Source organism: Musca autumnalis, unplaced genomic scaffold, assembly GCF_047663935.1.
Source record: "Musca autumnalis isolate F117 unplaced genomic scaffold, ASM4766393v1 scaffold_5, whole genome shotgun sequence".
Classification (NCBI taxonomy): Eukaryota; Metazoa; Arthropoda; class Insecta; order Diptera; family Muscidae; genus Musca; species Musca autumnalis.
In genome coordinates, this window is record NW_027412088.1 from 116,000,530 (window position 1) to 116,027,904 (window position 27,375).

Genomic DNA, 27,375 nt, shown 5'->3' on the forward strand with positions numbered 1-27,375 from the left:
AATATGCATAATGGCATATATTTTTCATTACTTCGCAGGGAAAGGGTTATATGGTAAGAGTGGAGAGAAAACAAAGGGATTTGTCTTACAGACGCTGGAGGGTTCGTTTGTGATTTCATAAATAATTCTTATATACAAAATAAATGTCTACTGAGGTATATAATTTATTGATGTTGAGATGTGTTTGTATTGCGATATACTTACAAAGCAGAGTTTGTTCAGCAATGGCCTGGGAATGTAGATGTTAACACGTTGTCCAAGCCTTTCGTTAACATAAATGTGAGAATCAATTGTTTTTCGACACACACAGGCTTTATACATTATTTGACAATTTCAAAAACATTTCGTATTAGCGTGTATAAAGTACATTCTTTTTTAATACAGAGTTCGAGTTGAATTAGCTATTTACCAGCGATGGCGTTTATAACACTGCGCTACAGTGAAAATTTGCAGGGGTTCTGATGCATAAATTCGGTATTGTGGGAGTCCATGGAAGACGAAAATACCTCTGGTTTCTCTGGGTCACTTCATTTTTTGATTTTATAACGGTAAATGTAGTGAAAAACGGGGTTTCTTGAATTTTCAAATTAAAACGGACATAACTCCCTTTTTCCACAACGAACTTTTACAGATTATTTTTTATTTAAAAGGCGAAAATCATGTCTTTCGAACAAGCCATAATTTTAAAAAATCGAGTAACAAATGGTTAAGTTATAGTGATTTAAGTGTGATAAAAACGCATTAAAAAACTGGAAAATGTTTTTCCTCGTGCTCTAGGATGCGTAGAAGACACCAAACTGCGTAGTGATTTACTTTTATCAAGAAGGAAATTTAGTTAGCTTTACAAATAGATTGTCAAATATCGGAATTATCACTAATGTGTCCAAACCATCCTTTTTTTAATTTTCTAGATTTTTCATTGTAGTGACGAATATCCCCAAGTTTTTAGGCATTTCATCTGTACATAGGGTGATGACTCTTTTACAAGGGTTTATTTAACTTTAAATACAATCTTACATATAAGGTGATAAGATAAGAAAAACCTCACGCAAAAATGATTTTAAAATTGTTATTTATAACATTGCATAGAGGGGAAACATAGGCCAAAAGCTGCTCAAAACTCAAAATACGAAAAACTCACATTTGTGGAAAAACTGTTGCCGTTAGAACTCAGCCATATTGAAAGCAAAAAAGTGCATGTTCGAATACTAAGAAATTAGGTGAACATTAAAAGGACAATATTTTCGCGAATATATATATTTTTCAAAATTTATTGTTTTAGTAAAGTCTCCGAACAAGATGAGCTTTTAATATATTCAAATTGTTTTTGCATCTTTTTTCTTTAATAACGAACCTACATCTCCTTTTTCTTGCATATTTGTTATGATAGTATTTAAGATAACTTAAATTTCAAAATTGAAAAAGTCTATTTCCCCGTCATTTCCGGACCATAGTTTCTACTGATGTGTTGTGCGCTTAAGTCTCGAATATCAGATTCAATCATGAAAAATTGCGCATGTTTGCGCCATTTCGAAAAGATATAATTTTTCTAATATTAGGATCAAAATATATCAAGCTTTTTGTAGAAAATTAACTTATGTTGAAACTGAGTTATGGGGTATTGTAACTCGCGATCAGTTTTACTATAACATAACTTTTGACCGCATTTCGGTCAAATAAACTGTTTTAGCCCGATTCACCGAGGGGTTTCTTAAAATAATAATTTGAGCGGAAGCTATGGTTGTACTAATGTAAAAAAATCGGAAAAAATCGTTGAATTAAACGAGTTTCATTATGTTATTTTCCAATTAGTGGTTTTACAACACAATGTAGAGCTTAATGCTCAAAGGAGAAGTTAAAGAGTAGACTTCAGAGTTGAAGTTTCTAATGTATGATTTTTTAATATATCCACTGTATCTACCTCAAACGGATGCTGACATTTTGAAACCTGAAAAATTGGGTTTTTTGAATTTTTGCTCTAATCGGGACGCGCAGCTGGATTTCCCTAAAAGCTTATTATTTGATTGTAGTACTCGCGATTTAGCATTTTCTAATGTATAACATGAGGGTGTAGCCCTCACAGGATTACAGTAATCTGCGTCCAAACACGAAATTTTTGTGCGTAAATTTTTCTCAAAAACCTATTTTTTTAGTTTAAAATTTACAAACGTCATTCGATTTCCGTGGAAACCCGCGTAAATTTAGTTTTTTTACGTTCTGAATCTAACAAGCCACGACGCGTAAAAATCCACCCACTAGATCGGCGGATATGATACCCCTCAAATTTCGAAAATTTGCAAAAAATTATTTTGAAAATATCGCATATTAAAACGCGTTTTGGATGTGTCAGTTCTACTTAAATAAATAAACCGATACGCGTAATTAAACTGTGCGAAAACAGATATTTAAAAACTCTCGTAAATCCAGAGATATAATAGATTTTTTCTAAAAATTGAGTGCGATGCTACATCCACGGTTCTTGATGGATCGCATTGAAACGGCATAGAATGATGTATTTTTTAATGGTGATTATTGAAATCGGATGCGCATAAAATGTAAACGAACTTCGCGGAAATTATGACCATTTTACTGTATTTTGCACCCTAATAAGCAGCAGATGCTACGTCATGGCCGCCAAATAGAATTTGACAAACTGTACATCAAATAAAAGGGATTGATTCGCTGTGTTGGAAAATCGGGTGCGCATCATGTCATTTTCATAATTACGCGGTTTATATGCGTCTCAAATGTTATAATATTCAATATAACATTATTTTAACGTTATGCCACCATTGGAATCCCTTGTGATTTAATATAAGGTTCTAACAATATTATCCAATAGGAAAACTATAAGCGAAAAATTTGTTACAACGGAATATCATCATTATTGCGTGAAATTTTGACGAAAATGCCGAAGAACTCAAACATTTTTTCTCCAACTTTTCCAATAAAACCATAAAAAAATAAAATTAGAATAATATGATTTTAATTTTTTCGTAATATTTTCTTCGTATTTTTGCAAATAACATAAATACTATAGCTCCAACCTTCACAACTTAGGTTTCATTTTATTCCTTAAATTGTCTAGATGCTGTTATAATTTTTTTATATATTTTTCGAAAGTATGAGCGCAATTGTTTCAAAAATATGTTTGTAAATACGTGAAATTATTTAACAAATTTGATTTTTCGCGAATCCATTGAGACTTTGCGATTATTTTTTGCATCATCGCAAAGGTTACGAATTCAGTTAACGATAATAGGATATAACAGCTTACTATATTAAGCCGCGATTTTTTTAGAATTTTTTCTAATTATCATAATTAAAACGGTCATATCTTTTGCGCGCAACGATCAAAGTTAGTAACGAAAACAGATTTGGAATGCTGATTTTTTTCTTAATCTATGTACCAAAAATCATTGATGTAGTATCAAAAATTATTTTTGATTTTTTTGAAATGGAAAAGACAATTTTAGACATTTTTCCTGATATAAAGTTTAAGGCAAGGAATTTTTCAATATATGTATAAAAATATTTTGCTTTCAGTGTTCGCCAAAACTTCCAATTTTATTTGATTTCTGGCGTATTTACCAACTTTAACAGTCGAACGTAAAAATAAATACTTATTTGCATATACCTATTCAGCAAAAAATACTCAGATAAAATAATGGGGTGATTAAGGAAACACATAATCTTAGGAAGAACTGTTTGTTTTATTTAAAATTGTATGTCGATTTTTACCCCTGGCATTCTATGTCCCCAACTGTAAATAAGATATTTACGCTCTTGCAGTGATACCCAATGTCATGGTCCCTGTAGGATACCGATATAGCCAGGATCCAGATACAGGAGCCAGATCAGTCATTGATTATTCAATAATCTTAATTGTATACATAGTTTAAATATGGATGTATTTATAGAAAAAACATAATAAATTTGCCTTATTTTTAATTTTGTCATATATGTACCAATTACTATCAGCATTATGATGAATAGGCTGTATATGGGAATATATCGCCGTTAACTTCGATATTTCTAATTTCACTTTTGAAGGCGATACGCGTGACCAGAGATTTCAATTTTTCTGTATCAATAGGTGGGTTTGATTGCTGTGTAAGACGTTTTGGGTGTAATTTCAGAAACAGTTCCGCTATTATTAGGTAGTGGTCGCTGCCAATATCCGCACTCCGTTTATTGCGCACATCGTGTGCTGTATAAAACCACTTTCTGGATACATAGATGTGATCTATCTGGTTTTCACCATGGACAGATGGGGTTTTCCAGGACACTTTGTGATTTTCTTTATGTGGAAAGACAGAGCTACCAATTTTTAGGTCGTTATTCAGGCAAATTTTCATTGCATTGTCCAAGTCCATGCTTTCCCATTACTTGTTCATATCCTGAGTTATCGTTTCCGATTTTAGCATTGAAGTCGCCCATCATCAATACTATGTCCCGACGAGGAAGATCACTTAGAACTCTATTTAATAAGCTATAGAAATCTTCTTTTACTGTCCTTTCAGCTTCTTCTGTGGGAGCATAACATTGCACAACCGTCATTTTGATCTTTCCACTTTTTAAGCGCGCTGTAATACGCTCTTTAACTGCTTTCGAAGATATTAGCGCTTTTTTCATTCATTTGCTTAAGAAGATTCCCACCCCTCGTATATGGGGATCATCGATTTGTCGCATTCCGGAGAATATTAAAAGGTTACCCTATTGGCTGCAGAATTCACCGCTGCAGTTCCAACGAACTTCACTTAAACCAACGACGTCTAGTTTTAACCATTCGCATTCAGCTTCTAGTTGAGCATATTTCCTTGCTTGATATAGCGTTCGCACATTCCATTGACGAAATCGAGTCCTTTTAACGTTGCCAGTTGTCTTTACCATGTGATCATTCTTTTTGTTTTGTTTCCTTTCTTTTGTCAATTTTCGAATCATTTATTATTTCAGAAGGTATAAGTGATTGGCTCATATCTTCCAATTTCCCTACCTTCGACGTTAATATTTAGTAATAACAAGGGCATCCGAACACACCCTCATTCTTTCGCTGTACACAAGCCGTACATGTGGATCCCAGAGCGCCTTCTGTTATTCAAAGGCAACCATACCAAATGTCTCAGCCTCTGCTTGCCAATTGTACTAAGGGACCAGCTGCCGCCCCTTAGGCTAGAATTTGGTAACTCTCGGGTATTTTATTTCCCCGATGTCCGCCATAGAAATATATGGTGTATATATCGACACCTCCAAATAATAGTATGCTAAGTCTAAAAAGTGAGTTTTGGAGGAGAAGCTCTCAAAGTTTGGAAATTTTTTTGAACTTCAGTACTATGCTAAGTCAATAATTGTTTATAACTTCTGTTCGGATTGACCGATCATTACCAACATTAGACAGAATTTAAGTTAAATATAAAAATGTAAAGAACTTGAAAATATGCTAAGTCGACTTAGCATACTATTGTTTGGAGGCGTCGATATATATTTTATCAAATATATTCGTGATCTGTAGTGCGATTCTCTAACACATTTTTGGAGCTACCGACAAAAATCGGTAAAATTAAAATGCTTATAATTTCGGCAATTAACGATATTATTCGGTAAATTAGCGACCAATAAAAAGTAGTCGTAAAATTCTACCGATAGCCACAATGTGGTCAACTTTTATTTGAACTTTTCATTCATAATTTTGCGTTTTAACGTTACCGTATTTTTGTCGGCGACTCAAAAATGAGTTAAAGAATTGCACTACTGAGGTATATTTTGGATTTTGTGCAAGTTTAACAACATGTGGATTTAAAATATACACATTGGGACTATATATAAATCTGAACCGGTTTGAACCAAATTAGGCATAATCTGTTCTCGGCAAATGTTAGATGCATTCATCAAGTTTAGGCTTCTATCGAATGTATATAGCGCTTTTGGTGCAAGATTGGCCTAAACTCGTCCAATATACATATATGGGAGCTATAGCCAAATCTGGACCAATTTCCACATTGCTGGGTAAAAACATTTTTTTTATTTTTTTGTGTCATTTTTGAGATATAATTTAACACATATGTACATATGTTTCCACAACATTTCCGAAGAATAAGGGAGACTTCTCTGATATATGAGTGCACGCCGATTCGCATTTCCCAATGACATGTATCTTACGAACACCACTTGTTGGGAAGTTTTTCATGGCTGAAATACTCAGGTAATATAAGCCAACATTACGCTGATGGATTTGCCAACGAAGAAAATTTTGATGTTGTAGCCAAGAATTGAACTGTCGACCTTCAGGGTGCAAGGCAGACGGGATTACCACTGCACCACATGTAAATATAACATTACATAGGATCATCACAACACACGCAAGAAAGTTAAATTTCACGTTATCATTGGAGAGGATGAATCTCATGAGAGGTTGTCTTTCACGTGAAAGAAGCTAAATAAGTTCAGCATAACATTGATCGCACGCTAACATCACTGGTTGCTTCAGGCAATGCTGATAGGACATTCATCTTTTTTCTTTTGCGTAGTAATTCCTAGCTACAGATAGTTTTTCAAAATCTTCTGCGCGAAAAAATTGACTACTTAACCAATGATCAGACCTTGAGTAAGAAATGAATAAACATATTTTATGTAACCTGTTCCGGGTTTCAGGCATCAGAATAAACCCAACTATAGCTAGAATGGAGTTCCAGCGTCCATTACAGATGTTTGGGGTCTGCATAAACTTAACAAAAGGGGTTTTACTTCTCTGAGTGAAGTGGCGGAAGAGAAACTTCATTTCCTCTCTGAAGCCGCCTGTTTCCTTAATCTTAGTTTTACCATTGGTGAAGACACCTTTCAATTTCGCATAACTGCTCATCAAATCCAGCACAAAGAAGTACTCAATGTTTGCTGATTTAGTGAACCCATGGATCTCATCTTCCACGACAACGCGATCCAGCACATGATTCTGAACTTAGTGTGGGGCGACCTTTCTCTCCGAATATTTGCTACAGTCGAAATGTAACACCTGTCATTAAGTTGCAATTTACACTTGTTGTATCGGCAACAATCATTACAATTGATCCCCTCAGACTGAACACATCTAACACATTCTGGAGTTCTTCTGTGATTGTTTGAGCTTTCCCACAATTTAATTTGTGCGCAGCCAACGTAACTTCTATAGATTCACTCTTGAGGATCACGGTCTGATATTTCGTCTGAGTCCGAACTACCATCAGGTTTGCAGCTGGAGTAACTAATACGGCCTTTCCGCTTAATTTACAGTTTGTAGAGGTTATTCTCCTCTTTGCACATCCATGCGCCTTTCACCTTGAGTTTAATATAATAAAGTTTATTCCAAAAGAAATTAGAAGTCAGAAGTCCACTTTCCTAGCCAAACCAAACCAAAAAAATGGAAAAAATGTTAAAAAATATTGTTATCTAATATTTGTTTTTTTTTATTATTGGCGTATTTTGAATTTGGTCCTTTACCTTGAATTCCTCTGCAACGACTGAAAATATCTCTATCCGTTCAAAAGTTTTACCTGTTATTTTGACCAGGCAAAAAACTATTTTGAGCCACTTTACTACGTGCCCACCTAGCACAGCTGTCTCCGTCAGCTCAGTCCCGACAAAAGCTCTTGTTTTATATGTGTATCTTTGAATTTATTTTATAATAGTATTTTAAATATCTATGTGGAAATTATTTATTCATACTTTAATACTGGAAATTAATTTTCCATCTGAAAACAAGTCAACAATCCACTAGCACGACTTCCATTTGCTATATTTTTATAATTTCCATTTTAACGATCACTTCACATATTCGATAGATAGATAACATGGATAACAAAAAATGTGTTATTCATTACCATTTGCAAACAAATCGTTTCCTTTTTTTTGTAAGATTAAAATGATTTCATCAAAATTGTGAAAAGCGCATTCTTCAACAATTGCAAATAAAACGGGAAGTATTTGCCTAAATGGAATCTCCAGTTTCTATTCAGGTGTGAACATTTTAATTCCTTAACAATATGTTTTGTATGGAACACTCAAATGGCTATCAAAATAGAGCGGCAATCGTCTTATTTTCTAATCTTATTGTATTGCAGTGTTAAAGCCTTGTGTTACCTTAATTTCTCGTGGGAGTACTTAAAAAGGATAAATTTTCATCACATTCATAAGTGTAAACATGTGGATGGTTGGAAAACTTGAATGGAGAAATGTTGTTCGATCGAATTTTATTTAGTTTTACATTTACATAAACGTTATTGAAAATACATATATATGTATGTGCGTATGTATTCTTACACCTACTTTTCCCAGCCGTTCTTTGTTATTCCAGTCTATGTATGTTGCTACCCGAATGTTGTTGATTTGTGAATTGACGTTACGACTGTTTTGTCTGTTTTGCTATAAACTCATCTGATATTCATAATACTTTTCCCCCATTCTCCACCACACGTAGAGCACATATTTCGTATATTCCATAAAGAAACCTACACAAACACACATACAGTTTATACAATAATGTTTGCCTGGGAGTATCCATGTTTTAGGATTTGTCTTACAGTTCTTACAATATATAGTCTTCGATGATATTTGACAATTTCAACAACAATTGTCCGGGGGGTAGAACCGTCAGGGAATAATTCTAAAAAAACGAAATAAACAAATCCGAATCGAAAAGTTCACGCTTGAATAAAAGTAAATAAAAGATGTGTTTTTCAATTTGCCTTAACAGCACTTTTGCCTGGCGCAGGAAGAGGACAAACAACAAATCGTTCGTCAGGCCATAATAAAATTAAATAAACAGACAAACAAGTCTAACAACTGTTTCCAAAAATTTAAAACTTTTTCCTTTCTCCAAAATCCACACTTCATTCACATTGTCTTTGTGTTCGATAAAGAAAAACTCAAAATTATTAAGAAAGAACCCAAAGTCATAATCAGTATTTTCCATTTAGACACCAGAATCAAAGAAGAAGAGACACACTAACACATCATTTCTGACAGACATTGACATCATCATTGGGACCATCATTGCCATTCAACAACCAACTACCATAACACCATCCAGCCTAAATAGGAGTAGAACAATAATGTCCATTTGTATTTGCCGGACAATTTATAAGAAGCTTACCATATTTCCTTTAACGTTTTTCGGACTTCCTCTTATTAAGAGTTTCTTGATTCCCATCATTTGTTGGCATTCATTTTGCTCATATTGAATTCTTTGTTCGAGTGAATAGTTTTGACTGTTCTGTCTGTCCTTGTATTCTGATGTTGTGTATAAAAGTAATGAAGATGATGTTTGCTTATTGTTATAAATATCTAACACTTGGCAATCGATGTGGAAGTCAAACGTTTGAAATGCAAACTTGCTGGCAATGGAGTTGGAATATAATCTTGAAATATTTTAGCACTACCTGTTTAATTTGAAATTTAATAGAACGATTTTAATAGCAATAAAATATGCACATGCAATGTTGTTAGTGAATCCAAGACTAACATTCAATGTGAAATTTATTTGGTTTTAACGTCTTTTAATGATTTTGAATGTTTTTCTTCTTTTCAGATTCCCGAGCATATTTGTGAAAATATACGGTAAGATCTAAAATGTTTATCTGGAAATTAAAACTTGCTTATTTATTTAATGAAAAGAACATTTAGTAACACGTTTCGATTTATATAAAGTCTTACATCAAGCCTGACTATTCCTTATCCCAGCAAAAAAACTCATTACAATTCTCCTTACTAACCCATTATTTTAACAGGGTTATTTATTAAACTTAAAGTCGACAAAATAAGTAGTTAATCTTTGGCTATTAAAGGTCGTAACTATTTATTAAACTACTTATTTGTAGCCTTTTTGTGATTAAAAATTAAGTACTTATTTCTGGTGACAGGCCGTTGGTAAAATAATGTGTTAGTGAGGAGATTTGCAATAAGTATTTTTTGTGCATTACTTGAAATTAATTAAGTAATTTTAAGTAAAAAAGTTTAGGCCTTACTTTCTATTTTGTTAAATATTTTTTTGGAAAATTCATTCGATTTAAATAATACCAATGTTAGTATATGCAAAGAGGCTTAACAAAATATTATTCCAGGGAACTTATACTGCATTGCATTTTTAAATAGTTTTTAAAAATATGGCCTTTGTTTAATTCACCGTCAGAAAATGTGCAACTTCATTTGGCAGTAAATAAAGATTTTTTGAATCCTAGAATTGTTCAAATGAATTTTCGAGGAAAGCTGAGCCAACAACAGAGAAAAGAAAAGGTGTAAATTTAGAAAAAGAAATTTTCATTGGTGATTTTGGCCACCACACAAATATTACATAACTTTGCCATAAACTCTCAAGACACCTCTGAATAAATTTACTTGTTTGAAATTCTCGTATTACAATATTGCCGGACTAAGTGCAGTATCTTTAAGTTTAGTAACGGGCGCTCAAATATAAAATTATAGTGATGGTCAAATAAATTATTTCTTCATTAAGTGTTGCCTATATATCGGAAATGTTGCCAAATTTTATACCCTTCACCATAAATTTGTTTGTTTTCTGTTTGTAATTCAGAGATATAAAACTATACAATTATCAATTATGAATGATGAAATAAATACACGGCCCTTAGTCTCCGGCAACACAAGGGTGCTAAGAATCCCCGGAGGTAAAAAACAACATTTAAGAATTGCTACATGAAATGTAAGGAGTCTCTATGAAGCAGGAAAACTAGCCAACACTATTATGGAAATGAACAGATTAAACATCGATATACTCGGAATAAGTGAGACGCCACAAAGCGGCGAATTTAGCTCCCAAAACATGAAAATATACTTCTCTGGCAACTCCAGCGAAAATCACAGAAACGGTGTCGGGATTATAGTAAAAAGTAACATAGCGCAATGCGTTAAGGGTTTTATCTTCAAATCGGATCGGACTATGCTACTTAAAATTAAATGTAAACCAATTGACATGAACATAATCCAAGTATACGCACCTACTGCGGACAAAGGTAATCATGAAATTGAAGCTTTTTACGAGGAAATTGAAGACTTACTAATAATGACAAAGTGGCACGAAATTACAATAATTCAAGGCGATTTTAACGCTAAAGTAGGAGCAGAAAAGTGCCAAGGCGTAACAGGAAACTATGGCATAGGCGAAAGAAATGACAGGGGTGATAGACTAATTCAGTTCTGTCAAGAACATAAAATGATGGTAACAAACACAATGTTCTGCCTTCCCCCAAGACCACAATACACATGGAAATCGCCACAGGATAGAAGGGACAATATTGTGAGAAAACAAATAGATTTTATATTACTTAATGCCAGATTCGGATCCTCGGTTAAGAAATGCTCAACATATCCAGGCGCTGATGTTCCTTCAGATCACAATCTTCTGATGATGCAGTTGCGCACAAAAATTGTTGCAAATAGAAAAAAGAATATCCGTCGTAAACACAATGTGGCAAAACTTGAAAATACCACCTTGAAAGCAAATCTTCGAGATAATATAAATCGAGAACTAAGAAATATAAATACTGAAAACATTGACGACTTGTGGAACGCACTAAGGACTACACTCAAACCCCTAGCAGATAATACCCTCGGATACGGCAAAAAATCTACACAGAAGGAATGGATGACACAGGAAATTCTCAACATGATGGAAGAGAGACGAAAACATAAAAACAAGAACTTTGAACTGTATTGGGAACTAAACGGGGAAATCCAAGCAATGTCAGGAGATTGAACGATTGAAAAGCCTTCACGACGACTTTAATCTCCATAAAAAGTTAAAAGAAATGGCTGGTGTATACCGCAAAACTCATTCAAAAGTACTATATAATGATAATAATGATGCTGTGTTTGATACAGAAGAAAAGAAGACTATTTGGAGAGATTATATAAAACAAATTTTTACAGATGAAAATCGAACAACTCTTGAACAACGGACTCAACAATCTCTTACAGGAAATCCCATCAGTCGAAGAGAAGTTGAAACAGCAATAAATACTCTGAGAGATAGGAAAGCTTGTGGCCCTGACGAGATTCCCTCGGAAATCCTTAAATTAATAGATGACGAAAACATCGCACTTTTAACAAAATTATTTAACCATGTATATGATACAGGTCGATTCCCACAAGACTGGTTAAAATATACATTTATTACCATTCCGAAAAAATGCAACGCAAAATATTGTAACGAACACAGACTTATAAGTCTCATGAGCCATGCCCTAAAAATTTTTCTACGGATAATTCACTCCAGAATATACTCAAAGTGCGAAAAAGGCATGGGAACATCTCAGTTTGGATTTAAGGAAGGTATGGGAACCCGAGAAGCACTTTTTTCTATACAAACATTGGCATCAAACTGCACAAATAGAAGTGGACGGGGAAATGACAGATAGAATTGACATATCTAAGGGAGTGAGACACCGTGGTGCAATGGTATGCACACCCGCCTTGCACACATAAGGTCGTGGGTTCGATTCCCCGGCCAGACAACATCAAAACACTTTTCAACGGTGGCAAAATACCCCTCAGTAATGTTGGCGACATTTTCTGAGTATTTCAGCCATGTAAAACTTCTCTACAAAAGTGGTGTCTTAGACACGCCGTTCGGACTCGGCGATAAACTGTAGGTCCCATATCATTGAGCTAATATGAATCGGGGTGCACTCATTGATATGTGAGAAGTCTCCCTTGTCCCTATGGGATGTTGTGGAACAATTATATTAAGGGAGTGAGACAAGGGTGCATATTGTCACCTTTGCTATTCAGTATCTACTCAGAAAAAATTTTTCATGAATCCATAAACAAAATCCCAATCGGCATTCATATAAACGGAACATTTCTGAACAACATAAGATATGCTGATGATACAACCTTACTGGCGCATAGCATATCTGGACTCCAGAACCTTGTGAATAAACTCGCAATACACAGCGAAAAATACGGTCTGAAAATTAACATCCGCAAAATCAAATTCATGGTTATAAGCAAGAAGAATGAACACAATAATACAACATTAAAAATTCACAATACTTATGTTGACAGAGTTCAAAGTTTTAAATACCTGGGAGTTACAATAACTGAACAGTGGCAGTCCTCGCAAGAAATAAGATGCAGAATTGAACAGGCCAGAGAAGCATTTTCAAAATATAAGAGAGTACTTACGAGTCATGACATTAATCTTGAAACAAAGATTCGTTTTATCAAAACATATGTCTTGTCAGTGTTATTATATGCAACGGAAGTATGGACAATTAAAAGTGCTGATATAAGAAGACTGGAAGCTTTTGAGATATGGATTTATAGGAGAGTACTCAAAATTTCCTGGACAGCCCATATGACAAATACCGATGTACTGAGAAGGATGCACTGCGAAAGAGAACTTATCTCAGTAATAAAAAGACGAAAGACTGGATACCTGGGGCATATAATGCGAAATCAAAAATATAAATTGCTACAAAATATAATCCACATAAAGATAGAAGGAAGACCTGTTAGAGGAAGAAAGAAGACAACATGGATGGATAATATTACAGAATGGACGGGCATCCGAGATACTACAACCCTATTATCAAAGGCTAGAGATAGAAATGCGTTTGCAGACATACTAAGCAATCTTTAAACAAATATTGTATATATACGTATTTATTAAAACAAATCTATTTATAATTGTATTGGTCGCTAACATTCGGAAAACGAATTGGCAAATAAAGAAGAATTGTACTTTTTGGTAGTCGTAACTATGATTTGTAACACCCTACTAACTCATTATATTAATAAACATTGAATAACTAAATTATTATATGGCCAGAGAAGTTGTAAAATAAACAGTTGAAGAGAATTCTGCCAAACTCTTCGCTGTATGGAAATGAGTGCCAACGATAGTTCTAATCGTGCTGCCGCCTCGATATTTTAAACATAGTTTCATAACGAGGCAAAAGGAACAAAATTTTAGTGAACGTAGGTTCACATTTAATTATAGCCCCATATAAATATACCGCCCGATTTTTGGTATTTAGACGAATTTAGAATTTAGCAAATTTTCCAACCGATTTGGTTGAAATTCCTCGAACGTTATATTTTTGCAGCCAAGAGTATTGTTCCATAGGCAGGTCATGTACGAATATGTTTTGATATAGCTCCCATGTAACATTACCTCCGGATTTATGGTATTTTGATGAGTTTAGATGCATATTTTATCCCAACCAGCAGTAATTTGACACTTGAAGTTCCCAAAGCTCACAAAACATTTTCAACAGCAATTATTAAGATACATATACATTTTGGTATAGCCTATAGAACGGTACCTCTCATTATATATTACATATAGAGTATATTCTTAATCAGCGTTCAATTCTACATCGACATACATAGCTATGTCCGTTCGCCTGTGGAAATCACTCTAGCGTGCGAACGGATTCAAATCGGTGGATAATATTTTGATAAAATCTATTGTAGGTACGTAGAACTTTTGGTATTGAAAACGGACTATATAGGTCCACTTTTTGGTATAGCAGCCATCAGGGACGCCCGGACGTCATATCATACCACTATCAAAAGCTAATTCCTTAATGAATATACCCCATGTCTATTATTTATTCAAACTGTATAGAGCTCTCGAGGCTTAAAACTCATCCGGTTATAACAAAAATAACGAGTTCAGTATTATGGGAATGGAATAAAATGTATGAAGGGTCGGTCCTTCGTGGACTACATATTGAAAGCCAATTAGAAATTTGTTTTACTGCCATCGCCAAAATTTTGTTATTCTGTTTTAGACAAATTTGCTGCTGAACAGTATGAGAAAATAATGAAGACAATTGAATTTTTGTGCGTCACTTGATTTTTACTTATCATTACCGAATTATAATTGTAACTTCAGACTTTAGATTACGAGATTATATACACTAGGATTGTAAAGATTTTATCAAAATAATGATTTAAGACTTCACATATGTTTGGACGATATTCGTTTCAGCCAAGATGGAAGTACTTACCACCGTCCGTCCGTCTGTATCTCTGTTTGTCTGGCAGGTTGGAACTCATTATAACTCTCGGTCCAAGTTATGGATCTCGTAATGTTTTGTCCAAATTAATTTTAAGTCATATCGGTACCTCCGCCATAAAAGTTCAAAAATGTTCACTAAAATGGTCGAAAGGACTAACCGATTCGGTCTAAAATCGAACCTAATATGGTTCGCAAGATTACTTCCAAAAGTACATCAAGGTCCAAGAGAATATGTTTGGGCAACATCTTCAGGTCTCTTATACAAATCTAACATAACTGCAGTTTAAAGACTGTCCGATGATTCTTTGGACATTTTGTAGTCTTGTTTACAGCGATATCCTACTTTTCGTGGACAAGTTTATGCTTCCTGACAAAGCTCTAAATACTACGGTGGCCAACTAAAAAGCTTATGGGCGCGGTAACTATCGAGAGGAGTGTCTCTCAAATAATTATTAGTTAATAATTATGTGGGGTTCAATAAGGATCGATTGTTATTTGTCAAAACTATATAGAACTAAGTCCATCAAAGTGTTTGTCATCGAGTCCAAAAACTTCTAAACAAATTATAACGCTTCTTTTGTAACATAATATTAAAAGTAAAAATAATCCTGGTATCAGAATCTATCTCTTTCGGTAAATAACACTGTGCAACATTTTTAAGGTCATCTTGTGCAAATAATTTGAAGTGAGGATTTTTTGAAAGTACAGACCCAAAGTACAAAAGCCCTAGTTCCGTTTTGTTGAGTCAGATACAGCTTGGATTTTATGGCCCCATCTAAACATTCATAAATATCGACTTTTTAAACAACTCAGGGCTATATCTCTGAAACCAATGCAAATCTTCTTCTGACCTTTGCAGCAAATTTGTAGATAAGGGCCAAAATAAAATATTTGGAGAAATAAAAAAAATACATTTTATAATATATCTAAAAATTCCATAATTTGTATACATTTCGCACCATATCTCCAAAACTGTTAAAAAAATTTTAAATGTTTTCATTTGGAAACATATCAACGACAACGACAGCCGATATTAGGCTAAGATCATCGAAATAGTGAAAATCTTGCTATAGCAAAGACAACGGCAATTCTTTGTTGTTGTAAAATTCTGCGATAAACCATAACGTGGACCTGTATGATTAAAAACTTTAATATACTTCAATAAATTTTACATGGCGACATTACCGAACATGGCCCGATATTGTCTATTTTCAATTCTAAATATCCTACTCTGTAAATATTTAAAATTTTATCCTTAGTCCCAATTTACATTAAACGATTTTTCTTGCGGCAATTTTTCTCGTTCTCTTTTAAACTTGCCTCTTGCGTTTATACAGGCAATTCCTTTTCGATAATGGACAAGATTATTAGGTACGTAATGATCCCACAAAAATATATGCTGATCGGTTTATTCTTTTTCAAACTACAGTGGGTACCGCAAACTGCTTTAGTAAAAACAGTGCTTTATAAGCGGGCATTTGAATGTAAAATTTTCAAAAAACAAAAAACAAAAAAAAATAGATGGTAACTTAAGGCTTAATAGATTTTTTATAAAAAAATCATGAAAATGGCTTTTCTCATGCTTATAAGTGGCCATAAACCTTTAAAATAGCTTTACGTAACGCTACACAACATTTGAATTTTTCATGATCTTTGGTCAGGTTGTGCCACCCCGAAATGAAATCCTGCGTACGTCCCTGGCAGCCATACAAAATGACGCGTGACGTCGACGTTTTAAGGAATTTGAAGATATTAGCCCAATTTGATAACCGAATTGGTTGTAATTTAGTATTTGTGTTTCCAGAGGCTACCAAAAATTGTTTTATAGATCCACATTTTGGCGTAGCCCCCATATAAGGCCCCATACAAGGATTTTTGGTACATCCCTATTTTTGGTTTTGGAAAGATTTAGCCACATTACCTAATCGTATTTAGTCATCGTTGCGGGTATAAAACATTTCCTATGAGAATGGTTGATCGTTTGATTTTGATCGTTTTAGCCACATTATCTCACCGACTGTAGCTATATTTTCCGACCAAAATAAATCTAATTTTCCATTAATGGTTGCTAGTAAATTGCTATAATTTGGTATCGGATGGTACAATGATACCGTGCGATGTGAAGTCTTCTTAGGGATTTGTCCATGTAGTGATATTTCGGATTTTCAATCGGCAGACAACCTCCACATAGAAAATAATCAATATAAGTTCATACCCAATTTGAAGTTATTTCCAAATTTTACGTATGTATATTGAAGTTTGTACACGTATCGTCTAAATGGAATGGACTCTAACATGGTATTTCGTATTCTGAATGAGTACAAAACATCTATGTCCAATTGGTATTATACCTTTTTTACAAGAAAGTGATATTCTTCAGTTAGCATATTTCACTTATTCTTAATGGATTGTACAAATTGCTTGTCATCCGTTTGGAAGCACGTATTTATCGCGAAATTTTCAAGACCGTCGCAAAAATCACGGATTTTAAGCTTCACTTGACAGCATTACTTTCACTAGAAGATGGCCGTAGACGTCTCAGGCATTTTTTTTTTTCAATTCAATTAAAGGCCTCAGGTTCGCCAGGCCTATGTATATTCGATGTCCTGCATGTCATGCAACTGATCACAAGAGTATAGTTTTTTCTTATATTTTGTAATGTTAAAGTTGAATATGTTGCACATAGTTTTATGTCAGCACCTCCTAAAGATGCTCCGGCTTAGAGAGCTTCACTTCTTTCGTTTCAGCTATACCCTTTGTTTGCCGGTATATACATACATATGTATATATGTATGTGTGCGATTCTAAACTGAGCTACTTGAAAATACATACGTACGCAGTGCTAGTTCTTTTGCAATTATGTATTGTTATGAATGTGTTTGTATTAATATTCTCGTATGTGTGTGTTTGTTTAGATAAGATATGGGACCACTTTGGTCGTTGACAAATACCTTTTGGGAAACATGTGCAACATAAATACAAACAGGTAGCACTGCCAACAGGATGTGGACAGTCATGAAGATTTGTGCGACCTAAAATAAGAAGTTCTGCAAAAGTTGAACCGCACAGAAAGTAATATGGTGAGGTGCACTAAATTTAAAGTCGATTGCCTTTAGTAAGAGACAGACTACCAAATCTTGAGTTCTTTTGTGTATGAGTTAAGTATTGAATTTCATAACGACGTTAAACAGTATAAGATATATAAATACAATACACCATAAAGACAGGATACACTCAACAACAGCAACAGATATTCCTCCACTGAAAACAACAACACAGTTTCCACAGAATAATGTTATAGCATTGCAACAAAAACTACTAAAACATGTAGTGCGAGAGATATGGCCCTAAATATTGGTTAATTCCAGGGCCCATGTTCCAAGCAAAAATAACTAATTAAAAAAGCATTATAAATAGGAATAATTAGTTTTCTTTCTATTACAAAAGCACCAAAGCTCACAATTTTAGGTGGATAAGGTTTTTGACCACTGGGAACACCAAATACCTAATTTTAGCTAATGGTGTAGTTTAACAACTGCACTGTGATCGAACTTGTATGAGACGAGCGGCCAAACATACTTCCTGTGCATATATCAATACGAACAGGTTAACCTACACGGTGCTCTTGAATCAAATTTAAATGGAAGTTGACATTTTTAGAGGTTGTTTAGGTTTTTACGATTTTGCTTAGAAACCGCAAGTCCTATCAAAATGAGACTGAAGAAAATGTTGTAGCTATGAAAATTCTCTATAAGATTGACGTTTACGGTATTTTCGTAGGTTTTATCATTTTTGAGATATTGAAGTTCAAATTGGGACAATTCAAATTCAATTCAATTCTGTATCGTCTCCTTATAAAACAATGTCATGACGGCAATTTTTTGTTTTTTGATTTTTCTCATCTATCCTTTGATGTTGTCGGTACCGCCCAATATTCGATATTTTTAGGGTTCTAGCCGTAATATTCAATCAAAATGACTGAATTACAAAAGTCCTTCAGACAACACACGTATTCAATAATGAACCCAAAAAATTAACAAACACAAAACTGCATAAAAATTAAGTTAATACCTTGTTTTTCAATATTCGACTTAAGCTTGATAGTGATATTTTACTTTCACCTAACGCAATGATGAACACGAAGAGAGCATTTGTATGGCGAATCGTACGAAAACGTACTAGTTAAATTTTCTCTTTTTTATGCTATTCTCAAAGAGTACGGTAAGGAGTAATGCATATCAAATTTATTTAGAGAAATTTAACATCTTACGAGTAGATATGAACATATTTAGTACCAAAAAGTAGACGTTTATTTTTTTTTTTTAATTTTGGCCAATGGCAGCGACCACTGTGCACTGGGAAAAATAAATGCTAAATGAAATCCCATCTTGCCCGAAAATTTAAATAAAAACTTAAAACATAAAATAAATCAGTGGTACCTTTTTATGGGACCATACCAAGACGTGGACCTATGTCCGCAATTTGGTGGATACGTTTTTTATCATATATTTCAAATGACATCCGAATACATACATGGACGGTACCGTTTTATGCCGTCATTCCACAATGAGGATCCACATATGTCCACAACGTTTGCAGTCAATTTAGGCCGAAAATTTAGATAATAACTTCCAAGTGCCTCATATTAAGCGGTACCGGTATACAGGATCCGTGGTAAAAAAACGGCTTCGATGTTGAAGCAAAGGATAATTCAACCCTATTTGGTATAACCTCTTTTTGAATAAAGTGTACTCCAAACGCGTTTTGTATCGACTAAATCAAATGACTGAAGACGGCAGATACAGACGAGGGAAGTAAAATTTTCTATCTTCTCTTTTTTAAATACATGGTTTTTTCAGTCACTTAAAACCAAGACTATTGACATGATTGAAAATTATGGCTTCGATTAGTATTTTGATTGTTTTGTGTTTTCTTTAGGGCTGCTGTGATAATCTGATCCATATTTAAAAGGTCGTAAAACAAAACACCTTTCTGATCCTACCAAATACCGAGAATTACCTGGTTGTTCGGGCTTTTCATTGGACTTTTTGTTCATGAGGTTATCCTAACGCGTCCATTCTTTACCACAATAACAGTCGTCTAATTTTTCTAGCATTCAAGCAACATTTCCGCCATTCTCCGCGAAGCAGCTTATTAAGCCATACAATCGATTATAAAAAAATGTGTGTGTTTACACTATATATATATATTTTCCAAATTGGCAGCATTAAGTTGTACACCAAATACATATAAAGTTAATATGTTGCTTAAAATCGGTTCGAAACTTGGTTTACATACCTAAATATTACATTCGTAAATTCAAATAACTGTCCAGCAAAAATTCATGTCCGTTAGTGATTATGTAACCCATTACAAAGTAATGTAACAAGATAAAACTACTTACTTCACTACTTATTAAGTAATGAATACGGTGACACAGGGCGTGTGTGTCCGACAACAAATCCTATGGTTGTCACCGTCGACATGCATTTCAACAACCCTGTGTAGTGTGTTCGGCTACAAATCAGAAGTTCACATGAGCAAATCCACCATAGAGCAAAATAAAATAAAAATAGGAAGTGTGTTGAAATTGAAAACAAATTCCACCTCAACTGTTCTAAATATAGAACATATGTTGTTTAGCTTCTTCTGGTGGTCATAGAATAACTAGTTATTCCAGTAGTTATGGAATAAGTAGTTATTCAGTGCGACATGCCCTTGTTAAAATAATGGGTTAGTAGATTTTTTGCAAGTAGTTATGACTACCAAAAAGTGCTATAAAAACTCATTACTTGGCAACGATTTGTTGGTAGGGTGATCAGTTTGCCGAGCAAAAAATTTCATTCAGCAGTACTGCATCCATTTATGGTTCATAGTTTATATGCATACGATTTTTCTGCGTAAGGCATAATCATACACGTTTTCTGAGGAAAGATCGAGTAAAAGTAAAAAAGGATGTATCTCAAAAATGTGCAAGAATGACGGCATAGGGAGATTAAAAGCCATGTCCTAACATAATTTATGGGTGACAATAAGAATGCATTACGCTACAACTCCGAATTCTTCCTTTTCGTTTGTTAATGTACTCTACAAAGACTTTTATCCTAAAAAGTAATTTCAATTCCAGACTTTGACAGTTAACAATATCATTAAATGTTGAAAGTCTTTAAATATTCAACTTTATGTTGGTATAATTTAACGTCATTGTTGACAAATATTTGCCATATTTTCTTTTTTCATGCAATAAAAGAGCTCCTAATATCCTCTAAGGTAACTACATCTGTCTGTCCTGTAATCTACCAAAAGTTTATTTTAGAGGTTTATCCAAAATTCATTGTACAGAATGATTTTCTTTGTGTTTGTGAGTGTAGAATATATTACTTGTGAGATTCTAAGATTGTTTTCTACGGTTTTCTTTTTTTCAAAACTCTTTGTAGCAAGTATGACAAATCCGCTTAAGTGTTTTAGCATAAATATGGCTTTCGTAGTTTGTCTTCGTTGTAATAATCTGTGGTCTGCCTGCCTTAGTGCCCACAAAGTTTTCGCGACATTGGACCAACTGTTACAACGCAATGTCACCATTCTATGATCAACAGACGTTAAATGTTTTCAAGGATTTTTTGCTTTTTTATGTTTTGTGGAAATGTTCTGTGATTATCCAAGAAAATGTACTCAAAATATATTGCACAAGTCAGAGCAGTTATAAACTATTACAAATAAACTAGAAATAATTGTTTAAGCAAATATTATATTTATTTTTTAAATCAAACATTGCTGCAAAATATAGTGCGTAACTCCCTTTGTAAATATTTTCAAATCTATAAAGCAAGAAATTTTTTACAACCTCGTATTTTCGTTTATGATTTGATAAAATATTACATTTAATGTGATTCGATTATTTAAAAATAAAAAAACATCCGCACAAACCACTTTTATTTTTTAAAATCACTTAATGCGTGAGGTATTTTATGGAATCACATTATAAGTAAGATTGTATATAATCCAAATAAAAACTCTTCAAAATATGATATAGGGAAACGAGTTTGCATAAGACAAGGGAGACTGCTCTCATATCAATGAGTGCAGCCCAATTCATATTACCTCAAGGATTTTTATCGTCGAGTTCAAACAGCATCACTTAAAGCACCACACTTAAGGAAAAGTTTTACATTGGCTGAAATATCACGAAATGTAGACTGCGCTGAGGGTAATTTTGCCACCTTGAAGAATTGAATTTTGTGATTACATTGCATTACATTTACATTATTTAGTGGTGATTCAGTTGTGTTAAGGAGCAGAACATGGAAACATACATACATATGTATTTAAAACTCCCCAAATGGACAAGGTAGAATTCTCTCATATAATTGTGTGCACCTCGTTTTTATTTTTAGGACATTGACAAAATCGACCAATGTTAAATTCGTTATTTGGAAATGGTTATACATATGTATACCAACTGACTATATATAGTTCATATTCAATACCATTCTGTCAGTTTTATAAGAGACTAGCATACCGGAAATCATTCCAAGAGGTTTTCCTAGTGTACACCATTGAATCATTGACAACAAATGTCCAAAAATAAAATCCTATAAACAAATGTAAATGTATGCACAATTCTCTGTTCAACTGTTTTTTTTCGGTAAATTGATATTTTATTCATTTGATTTAAAAGAATAAAATATCGCAATTCTTTGTTGTGGTCCCATCCAAATTTGCTGCTTATGTCTTAATCGTTATTCAGATCATTTGTTCACACATAAAAGTTTGTATCTATTGACACAGTTTTTCTCATTTCCCTGACTTTGTAAATGCTTAAATTTAACAACTTCTTAGACATTTACCTTCTTGTGAACTATCATTCAAATGGATAATGCGCCAAAAATGTTAACATAAACACAAAATCACAACATTTTTCATAACATCGTCAAGACAAATAGATTTACATTTCACACACACTAACACATTCTATAAGCGTAAATATTGAAGATACAGATATTCTTGAAAAATATCTTTCGCCATTGCCAAACCAGTGCAAATACAAGGAATATGAATGAAACAAGCTGTAAAATTCTCTATTCGTATCATTTTCTTTTACGCTTCCATACACCGACAGGATTGTTTGCATATCGTTTTTGTCTTAGGGAATGGAGGACACAACCCATATTCTCATGTTTATATGTCAAAATCCTTTTATAAAGTTCCGTATGTAGCGTCATTTCTACACATATGAATTTCTTGTTCATATGTATATTTATGCATACAACAATACAATATATAACACAGTGGTGAATGTTTCAAAACATTTACATATGTAAAAATTTTGTATATATGGTAAATTTCAAATTTCCTTTTCAATACCATTGACAAAAAAATTAAAATTTTTTTGCGAGCACATCCGCTTCTTTTGGGACTTAGGTTAAGAAAAAAATTGTGGTTTCAAAAATGTTCGCGTTCACAAAATTGGATGCTGCACCCGAAAGTTATAGGGGGTTTTATTTCCCTATAAAGAAAAAATATTTAAAAATTCCCTTTGGGTTTTAATAAGAAAATATATGTATAAATCGTTTACAGAATGTTATATCTATCCGCTGATGTTAAAATATTTCTAAATTTGTTTTTATTTTCGCGGAAAATCAACAAATAATGAAAAAATCTTAGAGTAAATCTAATTTTTTCTAACTCAGAGTTCATATAAATCTCAAAAAAATAAATTTAAAATTTCTACAGCATCTGGACATCGCATAGAAATATGTGAGACCAAAATTATAAAGATTGGGTTCATAAGATGCATATTACAGCAACAACAAAAGACAAAAACTTATTGTGGAAATATTATTTCAAAAATATATTTTTTGGTTTAATACGAAAAATTGAAGAAACATTTTTAAGAGTTATTCTACTATTTCGCTAAATTTCCATACAAAACCTTAAGTATTTTGCTAAAACTTCTTCGAGGAAAATAGTTTGTCATCGTGAAAGTATATTTGCTTAGAATGATAAGCAATAGAGTTAAGAAGTACAGAGTAATATTGAAATCACCATCAAAGAAAAAACACAAAAGTTAAAAAGCGTGTAATTCGCGAACCCGTTTAAATCAGTTGAGGTGCATGTGCTTTTCGGATACAGGGAGTCCATGTCTATCAATATGCATGGATTTTCCCATGTTTCATTCAGCGGCCAAAGTGTGCCATCAGTTGCATCTTACTATTCAAAAAACCTTCAAGCGGGCAAAAATTACGCGATGTGCATATGATTATAAGGTGCATCCGATTTCAATGACCGCCTATTAAAAATACGCCAATATAAATGATTTTAGACAGATTCGTCAAGAACTGCGGATGTGCCACCACATCCTATTTTGGGATAAATAGGGATATTACTCCCGAATCTTTGTAATTTGTGACACCTCTTTTTGGCAAATATTATAATCGCGTATAGAGGATTACATTTATGTAAAAATAATCAAAGAAAATGGCGGTTCAATTCGCGGAATTCTCAAAATATATTTTTGCAGAATTTCCTACTTTCAAGGTATCTATATCCGGCGTTTTAGATGATGGATTCGAACGCGAAAGGTCTTATTAGATCCGGCACGTAAAAAACTAAAATCACGCGGGGTTCAGGGGTACCTATACGACAGTTGCAAATTTTAAAGCCAAAAAATATTTTTTTTCAGAAAATTTACGCACCAAATTTTGCCCTTTGGACTCCTATTACTAGGAAGCTGTACGGAGCACACTCATGAGATATACATCAAACGACGTAGAATCGCGAGTTCTACAATCCTGTAACTAGTTTGAAAATATTATCCAGTTGCACCATCTAATTATAATAAAAATTCGAAAAACACTGAAATCAAAACTTCAAAATGTCAGCATCAATTTTAGTGGGATGTAGTGTATATATCGAAAAGTCATGCACTAGAACCATGTTGCCCAAGGGGTATTCTTTAGTTCTTTCTTTGAGCACAGGAATCAAGAAAGAGCACAAAAAAACTTGTTTACTTCAACACATTTTTCCCATTTTTTTATATTACCATCAACGCAGCTTCCACGAAAATTATTTGTTATGGTCCATATTATGAGATCTTGGCTAAAACACTTCAATTAATATAAATGTATCCATATTTTATTAAAATATATTAACAGTTCGCGACTTATTAAATGGTGAACCTCAACTTCAACGATTGTAAAACTTTTTTGAATATTACCATATCCTAACTGAGGAATCGGAAGGAATAATTTCTGATTAATGAGAACTTTAGACATAACAGCAAGTTAGATTTCTTGTACAAAAAAGAAATACTTGAAAACAAATGTTCCCACCACATCCCCGAAGTGACATCTATCACATCAACGAGTGCACCCCGTTTCATATTGGCTTAATGATATGGAACCTACTGTTTATCGCCGAGTCCGATCGGCGTATCTTACGACACCACTCGTAGAGAGGTTTTTCATGGCTGAAATACTTTGGAAATGTAAGCAACATTACACTAAGGGTATTTGCCACTGCTGAAAATGTTGACGTTCTGGTCAAGCATTGAACCGCAGACCTTCTGAGTGTGAGGCAGATGGGCTTACCACTGCACCACGGTTAAGAAGAGACCAGAGGAGATAAAAGAACCTAGAGAAGCATGGCTGTTTTCACTTATGGCCTGTTTTACTAAGACGATTTTTTTAATATAGCCCTTATAGAACGGTACTTCCCGATTATCGATATTATTATTTTGAAGGTTGGGGCTTCAACAATTTTTCCAAAACATCCCAGAAAGGACAAGGAAGACTTCTCTCTTATCAATAATACATAGATATGAGTTTGTAAAAAAGTCATAACCCTAGTGTGCAAACCATTGCATCACGGTGGCACCAATATCCCACAGAAATGAAATTTTCGATATTTTGAAAGTTTTAGTTTTATATATACCAAACACGCTATGTATATCCAATGTTTGACGGAACTAGAACTAGATCTAGATCAACTAGCCCAATTGCTTAATCAAAGCCCTCCTCATCCCGATAACATATCAGCGCAATGGCAAAGCATTGCCCACTCCATGCAAACAGCCGCAAAATCCATACTTGGATACCAGAGACCTCCACCAAGGAATCCATGGTATGATGAGGAGTGTCGTGCTGCCACCGAAGAGAAAAATGCGGCATATAAGGCTACTTTACAATCCGTAGCAACGCGTAGCGCACGAGAGAGATACAGGGAGAAAAGGAGAGAGGAGAAACGTCTTTTCCGCAGGAAAAAGAGAGAGATGGAAAAGCGGGAGTGTGAAAAAATCGAGATGTACAGGAGCCAGAATGAAGTCCGAAAATTCTACCAAAGAGTCAAGCATCAAACTGATGGCTTTGGTACAGGCACATCCTCCTGTAGAGACCAGCAAGGTAATTTGGTAACTGATACAGATAGTGTACTCAGGATATGGAAAGAACATTTTTCAAATCTGTTGGTATCCAATAGCAGCGAAGACGACGAAGATACCACAGTCCCAATCCCAGAAGATGGTATTGAATGTATACCGCCCAGCCAAGATGAGGTAAAGACAGCAATAAATCGGCTGAAGAATAATAAGGCAGCAGGGGCCGATGGCTTACCAGCCGAGCTGTTCAAAACCGGAGGCGACACGCTGATAAGGTGTATTCATCAGCTAGTTAGCACCATCTGGCAGGAAGAACGAGTACCCGACGATTGGAACCTGAGTATCCTGTGCCCCGTCCACAAGAAGGGAGATAAGACTATATGCTCTAACTATAGGGGCATAAGTCTACTCCCTATTGCCTACAAGATCGTGTCAGGGATATTGTGCGAACGACTAAAGCCAATGGTCAACGAGATTATTGGACCATACCAATGCGGCTTTAGACCTGGCAAGTCCACCATTGACCAGATATTTACCCTGCGGCAAATCCTGGAGAAGACCCAAGAGATGCAGATCGACACCTACCACCTTTTTGTCGATTATAAAGCAGCCTTCGACAATCCGCTGCGCTCAAAGGTATTCCAAGCCATGTCTGAATTTGGTATTCCCGCAAAGCTCATCCGGCTTTGTAAAATGACTTTAACTGACACGAGGTCCTCAGTTAAAATAGGAAAGAACCTCTCCGAAGAGTTTGGTACCAAAAGAGGTTTCAGACAAGGAGACAGCCTTTCGTGTGACCTCTTCAACATCCTGCTAGAAAAGGTTATACGAGAGGCAAACGTCAAAAGAAGTGGCACAATCTACACCAATAGTCACATGTTACTTGCTTATGCTGATGATATAGACATCATGGGTCGATCAGTAAAAGAAGTAACTGATACCTTTATAAAAGTCGAAGGAGAATCTGCTAAAGTGGGTCTGGCGG

The 27,375-nt window shown here is 34.3% G+C and overlaps 1 protein-coding gene across 1 annotated transcript in view; it reads left to right on the top strand.

Annotated features, from left to right (window-relative positions):
* LOC141405235 (uncharacterized) overlaps positions 1 to 27,375 on the top strand; it is a 206,862-nt gene that overhangs the window by 74,789 nt on the left and 104,698 nt on the right. Inside the window, exon 4 of the mRNA XM_073989332.1 lies at positions 9,560 to 9,588. The gene's annotated coding sequence lies outside the window, so the exon portion shown is untranslated. The remainder of the gene's footprint in view (positions 1 to 9,559; positions 9,589 to 27,375) is intronic.